At 39.6% G+C, this 21068-nt stretch overlaps 1 protein-coding gene across 8 annotated transcripts in view; it reads right to left on the bottom strand.

Annotated features, from left to right (window-relative positions):
- The window catches only part of RNF182 (ring finger protein 182), a 38345-nt gene extending 17873 nt beyond the window's left edge, over positions 1–20472 (bottom strand). For 3 of the 8 annotated variants that reach the window (XR_015748813.1, XR_015748815.1, XM_087961357.1), the window contains exon 1: positions 18813–19095. The gene's annotated coding sequence lies outside the window, so the exon portion shown is untranslated. Of the gene's footprint in view, positions 1–18812; positions 19096–19147 lie in introns of those variants that run through there. The other 5 variants (XR_015748814.1, XR_015748817.1, XM_087961358.1 and 2 more) reach the window with 3 other exon arrangements.
- Between the last annotated feature and the right edge of the window lie 596 nt (positions 20473–21068).

Genomic DNA, 21068 nt, shown 5'->3' with positions numbered 1-21068 from the left:
TGGAAAGAAGGAAGCTGTTGCAGAAAGCTCAAAAGATTAGGAACTGACGACAGGAAGAAATTTCTTGAATTGGTGCATTTGTATTGCAAATGTCCTGTCTTAAGTCACTACTGCAGCTGTTTCTTGGCAAGTGAGGAATCTTAATGAGGCCATGGCCACAAAAATGCTGGTTATAGGCCAACATCTAAGGGAGTTGTTTTGTCAGATAGCCAAGTAAGAGTTCACAACTCTTGTGATGATATATGTTATGCGATGATTCCCTAAAGTGAGTTAATGCAGGGGTCTCCAACCTTGGCAACTTTAAGGCTTGTGGACTTCAACTCCCAGAATTCCTCAGCCAGCAAAGCTGGCTGAGGAATTTTGGGAGCTGAAGTCCACAAGCCTTAAAGTTGCCAAGGTTGGAGACCCCTGAGTTAATGTATCCATCCACATAATGATTTTACTGGGCTAATGAAAAAAAAAAATTGGAACTTTTAATAAGTAAATATCCATACAACTTTATGAAATAAAACGACGTCATTGGAAATAAATATCTTTGCAATGGGAAGGATGGACACCCTACTTTTTGCATAATGATAGAAATCTGGATTCCACTTCAAAGGCAGCCACTCTCAATCACCAGAGCCCAGAAAAAAAAAAAAAAAAGAAAAGGTGTGTTTCTCTTAATCTGCTCTTAAATTGCTACAGTTTGCAAAACACCAGCAGCCTGTAAATTGCTTATGGCATTCTCTCTCCCAGGGGAATCAGATTGAGATAACGAACGGCTGCCCTTGCCCTTTTCCTCCTCCTCTATTGCATTGTGATTCTCTCTGCTGATTGAGCATCAGGTCAGATGGTCAGCAGTTTGCAAACCTCACGCCCTCCAGGCATTATAACTCTTCCAATCAACCATGAAAGGGATGAAAGGTAAATGCAGCGCGTTGAAAAGAAGAAGAACGGTGTGATTTCATACAAGCCTCTAGAACCTTAGTCTTGCTTTGCATTGAGCATACTTTGGCATCCAAAAGGAGATGTTCTAAGCCAGCAGCCTCCAACCTTTTGGGCACCAGGGACCGGCTCCATGGAGATGTTTTTTCATGGACCAAAGGGGGCATGATTTTGGGGCTTCACTGGTTGCTGGCATGCTGCAGATAGGTGCCAGTCCATGGACTGGGGACCCCAATTCTAAGCAACAATACATATGATAGGACATTATACTTTTTTTGAACTTAACTCAGTAACTAACTGGCAGCCAGAACCACAACATACTTCATATTATAATCAGGGTCGCGATTCAACCGGTGTAACAACCGGTTTGGTGAGCAAGCGCCAAATGCATGCGCAGCGTTTGAAAAATGCTGCTCTTTCCGATCTAAAACTGACCTTCTGCTGCAGTCCCGGTGAGTAATTCAGCTGAGGCGCGGCAATCCACCATGTCGTGCTAAACAGCTGAGCTGATAACCCCAGAAATAAAGGACAGAATAGGGTAGGGGCAGGTGGGCAGGGCCAAATCATCGCCACAACTACTGGTTCACCAGAACCGGTAGAATCCCACCCTTGATTATAATATAATATGATGATATAATATAAATTAGGTTGTTCCATTCAGCTACCTATTTGTGGTACAAATAGTCCCGGAGTCTACAACCATTCATCAAGTGACCGTTTGAAGTTACAATGGCACTGACGTATGACCATTTTTCACACTTACAACTGCTGAAGTGTCCCCACGGTCACATGATCAAAATCCAGGTGCTTGGCAACTGGTTCATATTTACGATGTTGCAGGATCCCGGGAGTCACTTGATCCCCCTTTTTCAATCTTCTGACAAACCAAGTCAACAGGGAAGGCAGGTTCACTTAAAACAACCATGTTACTAACTTAACAACGGCAGTGATTCACTTAACAGTGGTGGCAAGAAAGGTTGTAAAATGGGGTGAAACTCACTTAACAACTCTCTCGCTTAGCAACAGAAATGTTGGGGCTCAACTGCGGTCGTAATTCGAGGACTACGTGCATTTGGCAATACTGTAATTTTTTAACCAAAGAAACTGCAGGTTTCTCAAGGAAAATCCCCCATAGGAAATACTGCAGTAAGTTACCAGAGCAATTTGCCCAGGTTATACAGGAGCAGTTGTAGGTAGTGCGTCAAGTGGAGCTGAATTCATGTACCCCTTGTAATAGCAGCCATTTTGCTTCCAAATGATGGCTACAAGAACCATGCTTCTTTGTGGAGTATGCTGACTCTGTAAACCGCTTAGAGAGGGCTGTAAAGCACTGTGAAGCAGTATATAAGTCTAAGGGGCTATTGCTATAATTCCCAGTTAATCACCTATGCAAAGTGACTAAATCTGAAGCTGGGATTCAAAGTTTCGCCTTACTGACTTCTCCCGATTTAGAAATATACCACCAACCTACTCATTACCTCTCTTTCTCCTGACTTAGACAATGCACAGAAGCATGTCACCAACATATAAATGATGCTTGCTTTCCCCAGTTGTCCCAACAGTTTCACCTACAGAGGATTGTATCAGGGAGGGAGGGATGCAGGTGATCTGTTCCTTTAACCATACTCTTTGTACAATGAGCATACAGAAGGAAGTGAATAGGTGGTGAAACACTGGATTCTCAAACGGCTGCAGTGCCGATGAACAAATGAATGGAATGCTGCAGCTGTGGACAAACAGCATAAAAGCCTCAGTGTTCACAGGGTGGGAGGAGGGAGATGCCTACTTAGGAGCACTAAGATGCTGCACTGAATGAGGAATAAAGGAGCCCCCTCTCAAGATATAACAGGTTGGTCATGGCACACTGGATGAGGGGAGACTGCCAAAGCAGGCGTCTCCCCCGGCATAGTCAAACAAGATGCCCGTGGCAAAAATTCCTCCTCAGCCTGAAGAGAAAGGCTTTCCCTTCTTTATTTCCTTTTGGGTTCATTTAATCTAGCATCTGATGGAAATGGAACCCTGATGGTGGACTACTGAATTTCCCCAATTATTATTATTTCCCTAATTGTATTAATACCCAGGTAGAGTTGTGCTTAAGGTGTTGGCATCCAGGGAGGGAGGGAAGTGATGGGTGGTCCATCACTGGAGGTTTTCAAGAAGAGACTGGACAACCACTTGTCTGAAATGGTATAGATTCTCCTGCTCCAGTCCAGGGAGTTGGACTAGATGACCTCTAGGTCCCTTCCAACTCTGTTATTCTATGTTCTAATTAATAGGTGTGGTAGTGCAGGCTAATTCTGCTGACTGCCAAGGGTTCAATCCTCACCTGCTCAAGGTTGACTCAGCCTTCCATCCTTCCGAGGTCGTAAAATGAGGACCCAGATTGTTGGGGACAATAGGCTGACTCTGTAAAGTGCTTAGAGAGGGCTGTAAAGCACTGTGAAGCGGTATATAAGTCTAAGTGCTATTGCTATTGCTAATTCAAGTCCACCCTGGGTGATCTTAACCCAATCATTCTTTCTCAGACCAATTAATCTCACTGGTTTATTGTCGTGGGGGGAAATGGAAGGATTCTATACATATCAACTTGAACTCCTGAAGGAAAGATGAGATATAGATACAGTCAATATTTCTCCCTTTGGGGGGACAAGGTCTCCTAGCTCCTGGTACAAATAATTCCTGACACACAGATAGCACTGGGGTACAGAATGAAATCTTGTGGGACATTATAATCCAATGCTGTTGGGCTGAGGCATTGTCAGCCAAAGATGCCCCCATCTGTCTACATCATAGAGTGGTACTATTGTACAACTCTATTATCAACTCCCATACCTACAGTATTGGTCCAGAATGATACCATAATGAATGCTATCAAAAGCTATTGAGTTATGAACGAGATTAACCTATATCACATTCCCGTTTTGACTCTCCCTGTAAACAATCCAGTAGAACTGCGTAAGTATATTGGCCCCTTACTTCATTCTGATTGCCCTTATGCAAAAGACAGGATTAAGTAGCCCTTTGGTCAGACACAGAACAATTTTATATAGATCTGCTCTTACTGAGAAATTACATTAGAAAGGGTTTTTTAAAAAAAATATCTTTCCAAGTATCTATATTAAGGACAATGTACTGTATACATGAAATGTTGCATCATGCTTAAGGTAGGGAAATAGAGAAAAGGGGCTTATTGTTAAAATAGGTCGAGAAGACCCATACCACAAGCTCGGTTCTCTTTTTTCTTTATGAGATTAGAAAATCTTATGCTATTTTGCAGCCATTTATTGTGAATTCATTAGATACCCCCCCTTACTCAAAAACAAACCACTATTCAGTCTAGATAACAAAACGACTATCTGCGTAACAAAATAATTTATGTGAATTAAGGATAGTGTCTCAAACTACAGATTTTAATGAAATAGTAGAGAGTTATTTTGGATTGGGGGTACAAACATGCTGTACCTGTGCAGTTGCAGTAACAATGTGCAATTTTCATACAATACATGCATAGGCTTTGCTGTTCTTGTGAAGGTTTTTTTATTTCCCAGTGAAACAGAAGCAACTGGTATGTGAATAAGACAAGACTGTTTCATTTTGTAAAACTGCAGTACTGTGATATAAAACAGCTGTTATCATGAAAAAGATACTATTTTGGTTTATAATACACATTTTGTATTATTGACCAAGTGTTTATAATTTCATTAAAAAAAAAACACCTCTAAAATATTATAGATGTACAAACCAATAGAGAGGACACTTTACAAAGTGGCACTTCACAGAGCATGGCGGTTCCAGTGGCAGTGTTATCTCTGTATGTACTGTATATCCACGTGCAACAAACTTGAAATGATGTAGTTGCTTTAATGCTTCAAAAAGGAATGATTTTGCTTGTGTTAATACATGTAGTAAAATGTTCCTGTCAAAGGTTTTACACATCCCCATAACATAATAAAGCTAAGGGTACGTTAATAAATGCCTCAGTATACATCTGTACACAAAACACAAGGTTTGATTCAAATTCTGATTTGAAGGGTTGGAAAACAGCTGATTTGGAGACCCACCCTTACCATATGAATTGAGCCTTGATTCATATCCTAATCTATGTATTGGCAAGAATAAGACATTAGCAAATAACTGTAACTATTTTAGTTATTTAGCCAATTTATTGGCTGACTCACTTGCTGAAGCATCTTTAAATTGTGTAGAATTATAAAAGAGCAATTTAAACCTGGCTAAGCATACCCAACTACAGAATTGGATGGCATTTTTAGTAACAGTGGTCCCCTAGGAGACACCAGAATATCCAAATCATTTAAAAAAATGCATTAAAATGCAGATTAAAATATTATTAAATAAAAGCATTTCTACATAAAATACACAAACTTTCTTGGCAGAACTGAATGAAATGTGCCTGCACCAATGATCTTTCTTTAACGCCCTTTCAATTTTTATTTCAATAATCTAAGATAATTTTGTGCAAGAACTGTTTTTCCAGTTTGCAGATTTCCTGAAAAAGGAATGCAATCCTTCCATCTTTCTGTGCTCAATTGTCATGAACACAGTCATGACTTTAGCTAAGAAAATTATACAAACTGAGCCAGCATGAGATAAGTGGTTACATTTTTGGATTGGAACCAAAGAACAACCTAATTCATAGATTATTGCTCTGAGAAAAAGTGGATGAGATACCGTAGTGCTACACATGTTGTCTTAAGTTCCTAAAGGAATTCACTCTAATAAAATAAATTGATATTTAAATAGATACATGCAATAGACTGACTGTGACCATGGACTAGTCACTGATTTTCTCCTTGTTATTGCAGGAATAGCATAAAAAAGATTCCAGTCTAAGCTTGGCTTGATGTTCTAAAGAAAAGTTGATATATAAAACCAATTTTTAAAAATGTTGAAGGTGTTTATAGCAGCACATTTTTTTGGTAAGTTAATATCTAAGTTTTCAAAATAATCGTATTAAATTGCATAGTTCCATGAACGTTCACAGAATTTATAAGAAGATGAAAAGTTTCTACACAAATTATACATAATGTATAAATACAGATAATAAGTATTTTAGTACTTAAAGGTGGTAAAAAATTAAAATGAGTCTGAAATACTTAAAAGGTTAATTTACCTAAATATTAGACTGCTAACTATGTTGAATGAGAGCCAATTTGATATAGTAGTTAGCCATAAAGCTAGAAGCTTGGAACCCATGAATTTTAGTCATGCCTTAAAAACAAAGCCAGCTGGGTGAACTTTGGCTAGTCATTCTCTCTGAGTCCTAGGAATGGCAATGACAAACCGCTTCCAAAATCTTTGTCAAAAAATTGCAGGGACTAATCTAGGCAGTTGCTACAAGTCAACAATGACCCAAAGGCTCAAAAAGAAAAAAAAATATTCTAAAATATTGGGTTTCTAAACTATTAAAATGTTAAAACTATGAAATAGCAATGGATCATGCCCAATATTTCATAATCAAACCTCAGACAATTACAATGACCTAATACATATATCAAGTAGGTATCAATGTTACAGAAAATAGCGTTGAAAAAGCACTATGCCATCTAAAACCATCTCTATCTATTAGCCCCGACTATGTGCCTACTTCTTAAAAAAGCTTTCCACCTCTAAGCACAATCTTTGAAAAATCTTTCAGGACCAGCTCCTTGCCAAACCTATGGTCACCAGCCACGGTCATCCCCATCTTCAAAAAGGGAGACCTCAACCGAGTTGAAAATTACAGACCAATCTCTTTATGTTGCGTCACCTGAAAAGTCATGGAATCAATTATTAACCAATCCATTATCCTCCACTTACAGACAAACAACAATTTGGTTTTAGAAAAAAAATTATCCTGTAATCTGCAACTCCTACACTGCAAAAACATATGGACTACACAACATGATCAGGGCAAAGCGACAGATGCTATTTACATAGACTTCTGTAAAGCCTTTGGTTCAGTGGTACACGACAAACTACTTTTAAAACTAAAATCTTATGGTATCTCCGGACACCTGCATAACTGGACAGCTGCATTCCTGTCAAACAAGCAACAAATGGTCAAAATAGGGAGTGCCCTATCAAATCCCGTACCTGTTAATAGCGGTGTCCCCCAAGGCAGCGTTCTAGGACCAACTCTCCTTATAGTCTACATAAATGACCTTTGTGATCATATTAATAGCAACTGGGTTCTTTTTGCTTATGATGTAAAGCTATTCAACACCACTGACAATGCTGCTACACTTCAAAAAGACCTCGACTATGTGTCAGAATAGTCAAACAAGTGGCAATTTCAAATCTCAACAAACAAATGCTCTGTCTTACATATTGGCCAAAAAAATCAGAAAATAAAATACAAGCTGAATGGTCAAGATCTTGTTGATGGCCCCCACTATGTCAAGGACTTTGGAGTACTCATCTCTAATGATCTAAGTACTCAAGCCCACTGTAACTACATAGCCAAAAAGGCATTAAGAGTTGTTAACCAAATCCTACGTAGCTTTTACTCCAGTAATATTGCACTACTAACTAGAGCAGGGGTGGGCAAAGTACGGCCCGCGGGCCACATCCGGCCCGTTGGTCTTTTTAATCCGGCCCGCTGAAGATTGGTACAGAATTAAGGTTTGATGTGAATGATTGAATGATTGCATTCATTTGATTTTGACTTGTAATGACAGGCATTTCGACACCAGGTGACGCATTAGGCGCAGTGACTTGATTTTGCGGAGATTTTGCAGTTTTTTATATGTATCGTATCTTGTGCTGACCCGGCCCGTCTGTCAAATTTTAAAAGTCAATGAGGCCCCCGAGCCAAAAAGTTTGCCCACCCCTGAACTAGAGCATACAAAACATTTACTAGACCAATACTCAAATACAGCTCATCAGTCTGGAACCTGCACTACATATCAGATATTAATACAGTCAAGAGAGTCCAGAGATATTTCATGATAAGAGTCCTCTACTCCTCTATACACAACAGAATACTTTATGCCACCAGACTTGAAATTTTAGGCTTAGACACCCTAGAATTACTCTGTCTTCGGTCCCACCTAAGTGTAGTACATAAAATTATCTATTGCAATGTCCTACCCGTCAATGACTACTTCAACTTCAACCGCAACAATACACAAGCACACAATAGATACAAACTCAAGGTTAACTGCACCAAACTTGATTGCAGGAAATACGACTTCAGCAACAGAGTGGTCAATGTCTGAAATACTCTACCTGACTCTGTGGTTTCTTCCCCAAACCCCAAAAACTTTATCCCTAGAATGTCTACTGTTGACCTCACCCCTTCCCTAAGATGTCTGTAGGGGGCATGCATAAGCGCACCAACGTGCCTACCATCCCTATCCTAATGTTCCTTTTTATTTGTATCCATTTCATGTATTCATAATAAAGTTTATACTTAGACCTGTTATCTAATACCTGCTTGACAAATAAAATAAATAAATAAAATAAAAATAAATAAATGAAGTTTTTGTTTTGTTATTTTATATATACATATACAATATACATACATACATACATACATACATACATACATACATACATACAATTCAAAACTTAAAACTACATTAATAATCAGCAGGCATAAAATACTAAAAACCTCAAATAATGAACTAAGAATTCTACTTTAAAATATGTCAAAATTAAAATACATGGCTTCTACCTCATAATTTGCCTCTACCTCATAATTTGTATTTATTTTTGTATGCAAAATGCTTAAAGGAAAAACAAATCACAATCACAAGTCCCCAAGTATAAACATTCCATGTTCCCATCTATATCATCACTGAGGTCCTTGTCAAAGGTTAAGGAAAGATCTTGCTACTAAAAAATGTACTGACTAGTTTAATTAATATATACTATGCTTTTTAAAGAAGCAGCCTCATGCATGATAATGATCTGTTCTGTTCTATTCCAGAGTGTAGAACAGAATGTATCATTCTGACTTAGTCAGAAAACAATATATAAGAATTGGAAAAAATCTTGTAAACCATCTAATCCAACCACTAGATGAAATATCTAGGAAATCTGGAGTCCTTTTCTAGTAGCTTTTTAATAATATGGTAGTATTTTAGTGATTCACATTCATCCAGGCACAATAACCTTTTAATACATGATTGTTTTGTAAAGCAAGCCTAAATTTAGAGGCAAATTGGCTATACTATTTGCGTATAACTCATGTACGAAGTAGTTCATGAGTATACACAAATTTAGACTATATATAGGCAATTGGGTTCTAAATTTAGGCTTGCTTTACAAAACAGTGATACACATTCTGAGAAAACACAGCATATTACAATAAGTCCTCAAGAATACCTTATAAATCTTTAGTTTTGGCAAGGGTCCTGTGTTAGACACTTTTTTTAACGTAGATTTTCTTGACATGAAATTACAATGCTGGGAAAAGAAATTTGCCAATTACATTTAAGTTTTTTAAATACTATTATTAAATAGGTATTGAAAAATGAAGGTGGTGGTCTCAAAGGCAGATTTATGGTATTAACATATATCATCTCTTCAGAGATCAGCCTACAAAAAAACCCCACTGCGTAGTTCATGTAAATATAAACACCCGCAGACGCGATCAGTCAGATTATTGTTCTGTAAAATGTTTCCCATAGAATGTTGCAAAATGTCTTTGTTTGCATTAACTATAATGTGCTACTTGGACTTCTACTTGCCAATCTGTTGCTTTGAATGATACAGTAAAAGATTGGGCTACGGAACAGTGTTGTGACAAATATCAGCTTTCTTAACTAACATCTAATTATCTAAGCATACACAAATATCTATCCCAAGCAAAAGGCCTCAAGCAAAAGGACAGATTACAGGGCATCCTTGACTTACAATCAGTCACTCAGCAATCATTCAAAGTTTCAGTGGACCTCACCCCACCCAAAGTATTTATGAACCAGTTCCAAAGTTTTGATGTCTGGACCCCTTCTATGATCATTTCAGGCACTTGGCAACTGGCCCACATTAATAGCTGTTTGCAGAGTCCCACAATCACGTGACTTACAATGTTTTTGCTGAAAACCAGCATTTACTTCTGGTTTTCGGCAAAGATGTTTATCAAACAATGGTTTCACTTAATGACCATGGTGCTTCTCTTACCGGCCGCTGAAAAAAAGACTGTAAAATTGGGTGGGTCACATGACGATCTACTTTATAATTCTCACAACTCATGACCATAATGGGGCATGGACTACCTTATGGCAGAGGTTTGAAATGACAAAAGGTAGCAAAAATCATCACAACCACTAGGTGGGAGCAAAGAGCTAGAGTTTCCATAACTTTTTGTTATCTAATCTTTTTGCTTACAATTTTGTAGCTCCAATATGGAATGCCTATCATAAATGTATCCCCTTTGCAGATACTGCTGCAACTCCCATGCATTGCAAGGACATTTCACATACAGTAGTGTTTTAGTCATTCCATTTCAAAGAAATCTTTGCAACTTGAAATGGATTTTCCCACAGATCTTTTATCCATCTTCACAGAATCAAAACTGCATTCTCTGGGCATTTATATGGTGCTGTTTTCATTCCACAGACCCCTGTAAAGTAGTTTGAAGCTGGCTGTGCGGTTATCTTCATTCCTGACAACCTTAAGTTGCTGAAATTTGGCAAGGAACAGTGCTTCTTCAGCCAAGCAATACGAAAATGCAAAAATCCAGTCGATGTCTCACCCCACAAGCTATGAAAGTTCCTACAGTAAGAAAAATCCCATTATTCTATCTACATAGAGAAAGGAGACAAAGTTTTCACTACATGCTATGTGTGTTTTCTCTGGCCATTCTGCAAACAAGGGATGGTTTGAGGAGGATTAATGTCTACCTGTCAAGATGTCATTCTTCTAGATATAAACCCCATCAAAAACTGTAAGGAATAACGTGTAGCTCCAGAGCCTCAAATTGCAAAATACAAGTTTTGTATTGAATTCTACCAAAGCCAAACCAAAAGAAAATTGGCTTGGCTGCTCAAGAAGGAGGACATTATGGGAAAAGATAAAGTAAGGATACCTTATTTGGTCTCCAGAAATCCAAGTTATTGCTGGGTGGAACTAACCAGTTAAAGAGGTATTTTTAGTATCTCTCTTTCATCACCCAGTCATCTGGATTTTTGCTGACCTGATCTGCAAAAGCTCTAAAAGCAGCAGTGTAATACCAATGTTTTCTCAGTTAAATACCATGTATGGAAAAATCTCCATCACCCTTTGTATAACACTTGCAGGAGAGCAATTAAACACATAGTCTTAGGACTCAAAACACCTGCTCGACTGCTTTCATCATTTCTTCTATCCTGACAGGTATGCTCTAATCCAGTGGTGGTCAACCAGTGGGCCGGGGACCACTGATGGTCCCTGAGAAAATTTTGGTGGTCTGCAGAGAAATGTCACCCCCAAAGCAATTAATCCAGGCTGCATGGGAACACAAGGCTGCTCCGCCCACATGGCCTACAGGAACACAAGGCTTGTGTCGCTTGCAATGCGAACAACCTGAGGTAGTGAGGGGAGGGGGGAAAGGGGGGGGAATTGCCCTACGCGCCCACACACCTGGCCTGGCCACCGGGCTGCTTCTTTCCACTTCTTTCTTCTGCTGCCTTTGGCTGCATGCAAGGAAAGCAGCCAAAGTCTTTCTCTCCCCCAAACTCCACCAGAAATGAGTCTTTGGGACCCTGCAAGGCATCCTGCTCCAAGAGGCTGCGCCGGCGCGACAAGTTTCATAAAGACTCATTTCTGGCGGAATTTAGGGGAGAGAAAAAAAATACTTCTGCTGCTTTCCTTGCATGAAACCCAAAGTCTCTCTCTCTCCCTCCCCCTGAGAACGGAGCTGGAGACGGTATCCTGCGATCCCAAATAAAGAATGATCGATCAGTAGGAAAACGGGGTGGGGAATTTTCCTGCAGACTTTCTGGGGGATTTTCCCAGGGTCTCTGGTATGCGGGATTTAAAATTATGAGTCTGGTGGTCCCTGAGGTCCAAAAGGTTGGCGACCCCTGTCTAATCTCCCTTAGAAAAAGACCAACAAGTGGGGCTGCCCTGATAATGTTCATGTGAGACAAGTTAAGGAAAACAACGGGGAAATTTTCTGCTGGTTGTAAACAAGATCAACCATGGTTCTGCCTGTTAAGCCTGGATTCCCCAACGGGTGTTAAGGAAAACAAACTAAACAGAACGTGCAGCGAAGTCAGATAGGAAGACAGGTAAATATGTGAGCACCAACGTTATCTCTGACATAAATCCTCTTCAGTTTTTGCCAACACCCAACAGCTGTTTGCTCTCCGCGTATATGAACAAGCTGCTGATCAGTTAATGATAGTCCTATGATGCAAAGTGCTTGTTCATTTTTCTGTTTAAAATCTTCTATCTTTTGACTATCTTCCTCATCTTCAGGATCCCATTCTTCTACGTTTGGTGGGTTTTCAATTATGTTCCACAGACCTTCTCTTCGTAGAAGTAGACTACATTTCATAGACCATGAAACATAGTTTGTTCCATCCAGCTTGGATATAAGGGACAAACTTTGTAGACTGACTTGTGCCATGTTTCACTATATGGATATAAAACTATAATTGATAAAACACAGCTGTCTGTTTACTGTAACGTGTAACAACACAAAATCTCACTTTTTACATAAACCTGTTATTATCCTAGTAAAACTGACTTTGCAGTCTCTCTGGGCCCATAACCAGTGTTAAGCCTGGATTCCCCAACGGGTGTTAAGGAAAACAAACTAAACAGAATGTACAGCGAAGTCAGATAGGAAGACAGGTAAATGTGTGAGATAAGTTTTCTAGTTAACACGCAGTAAAAATGCAGATACGCTTGTGCTATCAAAAATATAGTTTATTCCATTTAAGAATTATAGCATAGTCAAATAAACGGTCCATTAGTCATATATCAATTTCAGTCAAATCTTGTCGGGGATACTCTATTTGCAAAGTCCGTGTTGAATAGCCAATGTCAGTACACTTACAATAAATCAGTCCAATCTCTCTTTATCTTCTTCTCTCCGTTGAGAAATATCAACACACTTCTTCACTCCCCATTTCAGCAAGAACGCAGTCATCAATCATCCAGTAATTAGGGATCTTCTAGCCAGAGAGAGAGAGAGCTGCTATTGCCTCGCTTCTTATATAGTGCTTTTACAACCACACCTTTAATTACATTCTTGCTGTTAAAGTTACACACACTTTAACTCAGGGGTCCCCAACCGCCGGTCCGTGGACCGGTACCGGGCCGCGGAACAAGCCTTACCGGGCCGCTGGTTGCTGGGCGCCGCCATCTTTTGGTAAAGCGCTCCGGTGAGCTTTTCCAGGTAGAAAGCTCACCGGAAGTGCTTTTTCAAAAGATGGCGGCTATGCTCGTGAGCTTTTCCGGTAGAAAGCCATTTCTACCCGAAAAAGCTCACCGAGCGCTGGCGCCATCTTTTTGACGAAAGCGCCGGTGATGTCACCGGAAGCGCTTTTTCGTCATAAAAAGATGGCGGCGCCCAGTTGACGCCGGTACCGGGCCGCGGCGCCCAGCTGATGCCGGAACCAGGCCGCGGCGTCGAAAAGGTTGGGGATCCCTGCTTGAACTAACAAACCATGATACCATATTTATTATCTTTACCCAAAACAGTTAGGGTAAAACAATGTTATCCCTAACATTGCCTAACCATGGGTTTGGAATGAAGATGGAAAAGATGAGGTTTGATAGATTATTATTCGTCAATATCACCTGCAAAGTGGATGGGAGAATTTTTCACCTTTTCTGCTTTTCCAGGAAGATCCTCACTCACCTTTCAGACGTGAACTATATGGCAATTGAGACATCTATGTTATTGGGAAGCCCCCACCTATTCTATAGACGATGCACTAATTATCCCTTTTTTTGTGTTATCCCACCTTGCACATTCTCTCTTCCTATTCCTTCCTCCCTCTTCCTCGCTCTCTTCTTTTTTCCTCACTGACATTCTTGCTCACTGCTCTATTTTCTTTTATATAACAAAAGGACGGGTTGCTGAGAGATACCAGTGCCTTGATTCTCCGTTTCTCCTGCCAATCCCAATTCTGGCATTATACAGGTAATCTTGTATAATGAGTCCACAATTGAGTCCAAAGCTTCTGTTGTTAATTGAGACATTTCTTCAGTGAGTTTTGTCCCGTTTTATTACCTTTCTTGTCACAGTTAAGTGAATCACTGAGGTTGATGTTAGTAATCCGGTCGTTAAGTGAATCTCGCTTCCCCACTGACTTTGCTTGTCAGAAGGTTGAAAAAAGGGATCACAAAACCTTGGGACACAGTAATGGTTGTAAGTATGAATCAATTGCCAAGCCTCTGAATTCTCAGGATGTGGCCTTGGGGATGCTTCAAAGGATGTAACTGTGGAAAATGGTTGTCCCTTTTTTCAATGCCGTTGTAACTTTGAACTGTCACCAAATGAACTAAATGAACTGTTGCAAGTAGAAAACTACCTGTACTTATCCCACTTGTAACTCTCACTGCCAGAGTAGATATAAAACACACTGATCACTTTGCAACAAGGGAATGCATGTCCACTTTACTCCACGTTCATATGTACTGTCTGTAAATAGAACACTTTGATGACATTATTTAAAGAACGAGAAGGTATAATTCTGTGCAAAAAACCCCACCTTTCTCTGTGATGTTCTGAAATATGAGCCTGTCATCAAAGTAGGACATGCCACTGGTGTTTTAGCAAGGAACAAGTGATGAGCTTGGATGAAATCCAAACAGCTGAAGATAGCAACACTTGAGGACTAATTGGGGGAAAGCACACCTTAAGATGCAGGTGTATGTCAGTAGCTTGTTAACACTGTGATTAACTCAATAAATAGGCAGAAGTAGATACACTTCAGAATGTCTGTGCGGGCCACAGGAGATTTCCTTGCAAAGCTTACAACTAGATCCCATCAGAGTTCCATAGCAACAGTAAAGCCACAGGCTCTAGGGGTCATTGTCAAGTGTCTACATGTCCTTGAAGTTGCTTTTTTGCAGGAACCCAAATCTTCAAGAACATGCATGTAAAATGTTAAATTTTATTGCTGCCAACTGTCTCATACTACATTTTCCTTCCTGGCTTCTGTGCTTCTTTCACTCCATCCTAATGGTCAGTATAGTTTGATCAAGAGGATATAGAATGGCCTTTCAAAGGATACTAAATGTACTCTTTTGCTTATATGCCTTCAAAGAGATTACAGTGTACATTTATGCAATTATGCACTGCTATATGAACAGGGTATGTACTTAGATTGTTCACTTTTATTACATAGCTTTACATGTGCGGCATTAAATTAAAATTGAATGCAGAGGATAACATAATTTATCAATACATCATTGGGTATTGTTAAAACTTGATTATTAATGTTTTATGAAAGGTGTTAAATTCTCTTTGGGGTTTCAATGTTAAATGTGTTTTAACTTTCCATGTTTTCCTTATGTGGGCCATACACACTGTTAGACCCATGGCTTCTTTACACTGATACGTCATCTCCTGCTGCCAGATAATATATTTGTAATTTTCACTAAGGAAAAAAATCCTAATTATGCAATTTTGTACTAGGCTACTAACATAAGTTTCTGTCAGTTCCACAGATAAAAAGGTATCACATTATTACATAAAAATATACACAACAGAAGGAAATACAATAAAAAGAAGCAGCAAATGAAAAATATTGTTTGACATAGTGTATATAACATTGCACAAACCTAGTACTGTCAAGAGTATTTTATTCTGCTTTTTTTCACTATTTCAACATTTATTCTAAACATTTGGGAATTCACTGTTGTTCTCAATATTTCAGCATTCATATACTATAAATTTCATGGAAAGATATTGCAATATTAAATTTATTTTTGTATCTTTACAATAGAAATAGTCCAGAGTCGCATACACCTATGTGTATATGTGAACTCGACAGTCATTGAAGCAAAAGGCCATTCCCACAGAACCATTATTTTCAAACCCTTAAAATCAATGTATGAATGCATTGACGTCATAATCACTGCTGCCTTTTTGGAAATGCACAGAATTCTGGGTGATCCAACCAGTGTTATCTCCAGCTGACAAGGTAATTAAAAAACTGGAAAAAGCTTATCACTGCACCTTCCTTCCTTCACTTTATGCTTTATTCCCAGCAATTATAATAAAAAGATTGACATGAAAGTAAGAGGCCATGACATTTCCCACTTGCATTTCTTTAAACTTGTGCAAAAATAGTGTGTGACAATACATGGCTTAGCCACAGAGAAAAGGAAGGACAGGAACTGGGACTTGAAATATAGCATGGCGGGAAATTGCCCGCTTCAAAGTTTTAGCACTTTATTTGTGATACTGCATATCACATACAGTTAGTCCTCAACCTACGACCACAAGTGAGCCCCAAATTTATGTTGCTAAGTGAGAAATTTGTTCGGTGAGTTTTGCCCCATTTTACAACTTTTCTTGCCAACATTTGTTAAGTGAATCGCTGCAGTTGTTAAATTAGTAACACGGTTGTTAAGTGAATCTGGTTTCCCAATTGACTTGTCAGAAGGTTTCAAAAGGTGATCACGTGACCCCGGGGCACTGCAACCGTCATCAATGTGAGCCAGTTGTCAAGCATCCAAATGCAAATCACGTGACCATGGGGATGCTGCAATGGTCATAAGTGTGAAAATTTTTAGTTTAGTTTAGTTTACTTTATTGTCATTGCACCTCGTACAACGAAATCAAATACCATCTTTACATCATGACCATGAAAATAAACACAAACACACATCCTTGACCCTCCACACATTGAACCGAAAACCCCGACACCGCACCAATACTGCACTATACAGCAGAATTCAAAAGAGCTACTGCCCTGGGATAGAAGCTGTTTTTCAGCCTAAAAATGGTCATAAATTACTTTTTTTCCAGTGCCATTGTAACTTTGAACGGTCACTAAGTGAACTCGGTAGGTAGAGGACTAGTTGTATTCCTTTTGTATCAAGCAAAGCTGGAAGTTAATCAATTCTTCCATCTAATAGAGGCTGTGGCATGTGATCACAAGAATACCATTGATCTTGGAGTGATGCAAATACTATGTCTGAAAGTGCCCATAATGTCTTGGGCTGCAATACAACCCCAACATGAAGCAATTCTACTGAACACAGCAGCCCTTACCTCTGATCTCTCTCTGTCTCTCTTCTATAACATGTTTGGTTGTCTGTCTGTCTATCATCTATTTTTTCATGTCTATGCTACCTTGCTAAAGAATATTGGGTTTAGGAGTTGTAACATGGCAGCAACATGGCAGATTAAATCTACAGATTTATCTGTAACAGTACCTTTGTACTATACTAGAAACAGTTGGATCCTTTAAAAAATTACCTATTAACTATTTGTTAAATATAAATTCTGCCAGAAAACTGTTGCCGACTTAAATCTGATTAAACTGCTTATTTTAAAAACTATTGATTTTTGTCATTTGTAATCCTTTTGATTCATTACCCCCTCTTCTTTTTTACATCTACTATTCTTTAAAAATTTCATGCAATTATTTGGAGTCAGAACATTCTTTTCCTTTTGAAATAATAATGAAGTACCTCATAAATTAAAAATACTTGATCAGAACAATTATTCTGAAGGAATATTTTCTTGGGTTTCCACCAAACGCTACTTGTTCGTAGGAATAAACTGTAGCAAAGCTAACAGTTAACATTAACAATTTGGTTAAATACAATTCAAACTATTTGTATTGCAAGCATGTACAAGCTTACAAATTGCTCATTTGCTATTCTCTTTGTCACTGAATCAAACTATTTTACTTTGAAGTAGCAAAGTGTTTCCATCTTAGTTTGTCAGCATATTAAACCATATTGAAGAAAAGTGTCCTCTTAGAATAACAACTAAATGTAAATATAACAGAATGTTTCACATTAAAAATTCAAGTTAATTTGAGGATCCATTAGAAAAATAATACCCAATATTGTTTGAACTGTTTTGCAATTATAATACATTAGTAAATACAATATACCATTCGTATGATCAAAATACAGTATTAGGCAGATATTCTAAAGAGGATCTGCTACGCTACTCCTTTACAGCAAAAACACTAACATTCACAGCACATATTTTAAAATGCAGACATTAAACATGTATTCAAGAGAACCAAGAAATGCTGTGCCTCTTACATGTCATTTGGGGAGAGTAAATGGAACTGATACAAGCATCGGTTCCTTGTAAAGTTATCTTTATACTCATTGCTAAGTAAATGAATCTGTTCCCCCTATCAAGCTAGAAAAATGACCCTCATCAAGGAAGCAGTGAAGTACTTACTACAAGTGCCCTGTGGAAGAAAAGGCATTTCCATCTTTTTCAACCTTTCCTAGAGGCAACATCTCCACAAACTCTAATTGCTCTAATCGCAACGGGTAGGAGATGACTTAGAGTAAAAGTGGATCCCCAGAAATCCAAAAGGGCTTTCAACTCTCCGTGTTTGCAGATTTCATTGAATCGGATGAGGGGGTCTTTGCCTTGGTGCTCTGTGAGCTTCCTCGTCTTCTTGCAGACGTTTCGCTACCCAAACTAGGTAACATCACCAATGCTACTAAGGAGTGCTTGCAGCAAACCCCATTCCTTACTAGCCCTGATGATGTTACCTAGTTTGGGTAATGAAACGTCTGCAAGAAGACGAGCAAGCTCAGAGAACACCAAGATCCCCTCCTTTCAACCCTGAGCTACATATAAATATTCCCCTTTTATTGGATTTCAGACCAGGACAAACGATCGAAAGGACCTCTAGGATTTCGACCCGCTTCCATCAATGAAAAAGCAAGGGGAACCGCCTCAGTGGGTCCACCAAATCCTCCCCCCACCCCCAACCTCCCGAAGCCCCGCAGACCTGCGCACTTTTGGCGGCTGCTTGAGCCGGAACCGGAGCGGCTAAACTTTCCTCACTTCTGAGGCTGCGGCTTTCTCGATCTGCTTTCGCCTCACTTCACGCCACTTCGCTCCATCGAATCGACCCGCCTGTCGCGCCCTCCCTCCCTCCCCTCCACAACCACCCTCAGCGGCCCGAGGAGAGAGAAGCTCGGAGGCTGCCGGAGCCCGTTGTGCCCTGGGGGAGAAAAAGAGAGCGAGCCTCCTCCTCCTCCTCCCCGAGAGCGGTTTTCTCTCCCTGCAACCCGGCGAACCGGACGCGGGCGAAGGCGCAATCCGGCGCGCCCCGCGTTTTACCTTGCTCGCTCGCTCGCTTGGCGGCGGCGACGGCGCGTTTCCTTCTGGCTCGTTCACCCAGCTCTGCCGCAGCAGCCACGGGGAATGTCGGGGCAGAGCGGCGGGGCTCCCTGGTTTTGTTACTACCGGGAGGAGAGCAGCCCGGATCAGTGCCGTCGCTATAGAAACTGGCTGTTCCCGCCGCCGGCGACGTCGGGGCGGAGGTGGGGTGAGGGGAGCGCTTTCAGCCGTTCATTGAGGAGTATACGGGCATTGAGGAGAAACTGGCTGTCCCCCCTCTCCACCTGAGGCGAGCCTGTCAGGCAGATGGGGGAGGGGGGAGAAAAAGGCTGCTTGCCCCTCTCGCTGCAGCCCCCTCTCTCTCACACACACACATACACACACAGTTATTATTTTAAGGGATCCAAGCCAGGAGACAGCCAGACGCACGAAGGGATGGTCTATATCGATCTTGACTTCCACTGGAATAAGCAGCCACTGTGAAAAGATGGGGTGGGGGACCTTTTCGAAGCGTGCCAAGGGACGTAGTGAAAACCAGCTACCCATTTCTTTGATTCGAGTCTAGATGAAGGGACGCGGCCCCTTCGTTGTTCCCCTTTGGTTTCCCTGTTTTTTTATAAATACAAATTCTCATGTGAGAAGCCAGATCGTGTGAATTCAATCTATTTTACTGAAGTATTTATAAGCCACATGGAAGAGCAAAAAGCCTGGAAGATTTTACATCTTGCAATCATCATCATCATCATCATCAAAAAATTTAATCAGCAGTTAAAATATTTAGTTCAAGCAACTTGCAGCCAAACGTTTCTCTTCATTTATTTATTGAATAGAGAGTAAAGAGTCTCTTCATTGATTTAAGGAACAATTATTCTACATCTCTGGGGATGTAAGCTGGCCTTGTGATTCATCCGCACAATGGCGAATAGTGTTTGGGTTGCTGTCTGGTTTATTCTACAGGAATGTATTGATCCTTATTACCATAGATTCTAAATTTATTAAGCCCCCTGAAGCATGAATGAAGGAATGAGAACATTTTCCAAAGATTCGGCAAGATTGAGGACATGAAGTTGCAAGCAAAAGAATGCAGAAATTGGGTCAACTAGAAAATGAAAAAAGAACTGATAGGAAAACTCCAGGCGCTATGTAGATAAGTGGATAATGTCTTGTTTGTATTTAAAGGTTGTGCTAAAAGTTACAAAACAATTGTGCTACATAGAGCAGCTGGACAAATCCCAAGAACTACTAAAATGAGCAACACCAGGATAATCTTTTGAGGCTACTCTGACCTCTGAGAAAATCCAGCATATCCTTACAGAGAACCTCCTCTGCTGTATGTCAGTATTTGCAATGAATCATACCTTTAATAAAAATTGAGTTCTCCCAAACTTATGTGTTAGTCTCATACTGTTCCCAATAACTTAATGTCTAGATACAGCTTTAGGTAAGCAGATATTTTTGTTTACCTAAGGAGATAAACAGTATCCTCATAGCCTCTTTTGTTTTTTTATACAGACATACTTATTACTCATATAAATCCATTATTATTTGTGGAATCAAAGTGTTCATTCAATGCCATATAAAAATGCAACTCCAGTATGTATCTATTTTACAACAAATTCATAGAGTGGATCATATGATTTATGAATGTATTTTTATGATTATGATCATGATTTATCACATAGCCTTTATGTACACTGAGAGCTTATGCACCAAAGACAATTCCTAATGTATCCAATCACACTTGGACAATAAACAATTCTATTATACTTGTTGAGGTATTTCTACAGTATTTTTCAGTAATGTTTGACAATAATTACAATAATAATTACAATTATTACAACTGGAATTCCTTAGAAGGGAATTCTAATATATCAGTTCTCATCTTACAAGAATTAATGTGACCAGATTTCCACCATTTAAA

This window comes from Notechis scutatus, chromosome 3 (assembly GCF_049901735.1).
Source record: "Notechis scutatus isolate UNSWTSFEM ecotype Mainland chromosome 3, rNotScu1.2, whole genome shotgun sequence".
NCBI classification, from domain to species: domain Eukaryota; kingdom Metazoa; phylum Chordata; class Lepidosauria; order Squamata; family Elapidae; genus Notechis; species Notechis scutatus.
This window is presented reverse-complemented; position numbering and strand designations above follow the sequence as displayed.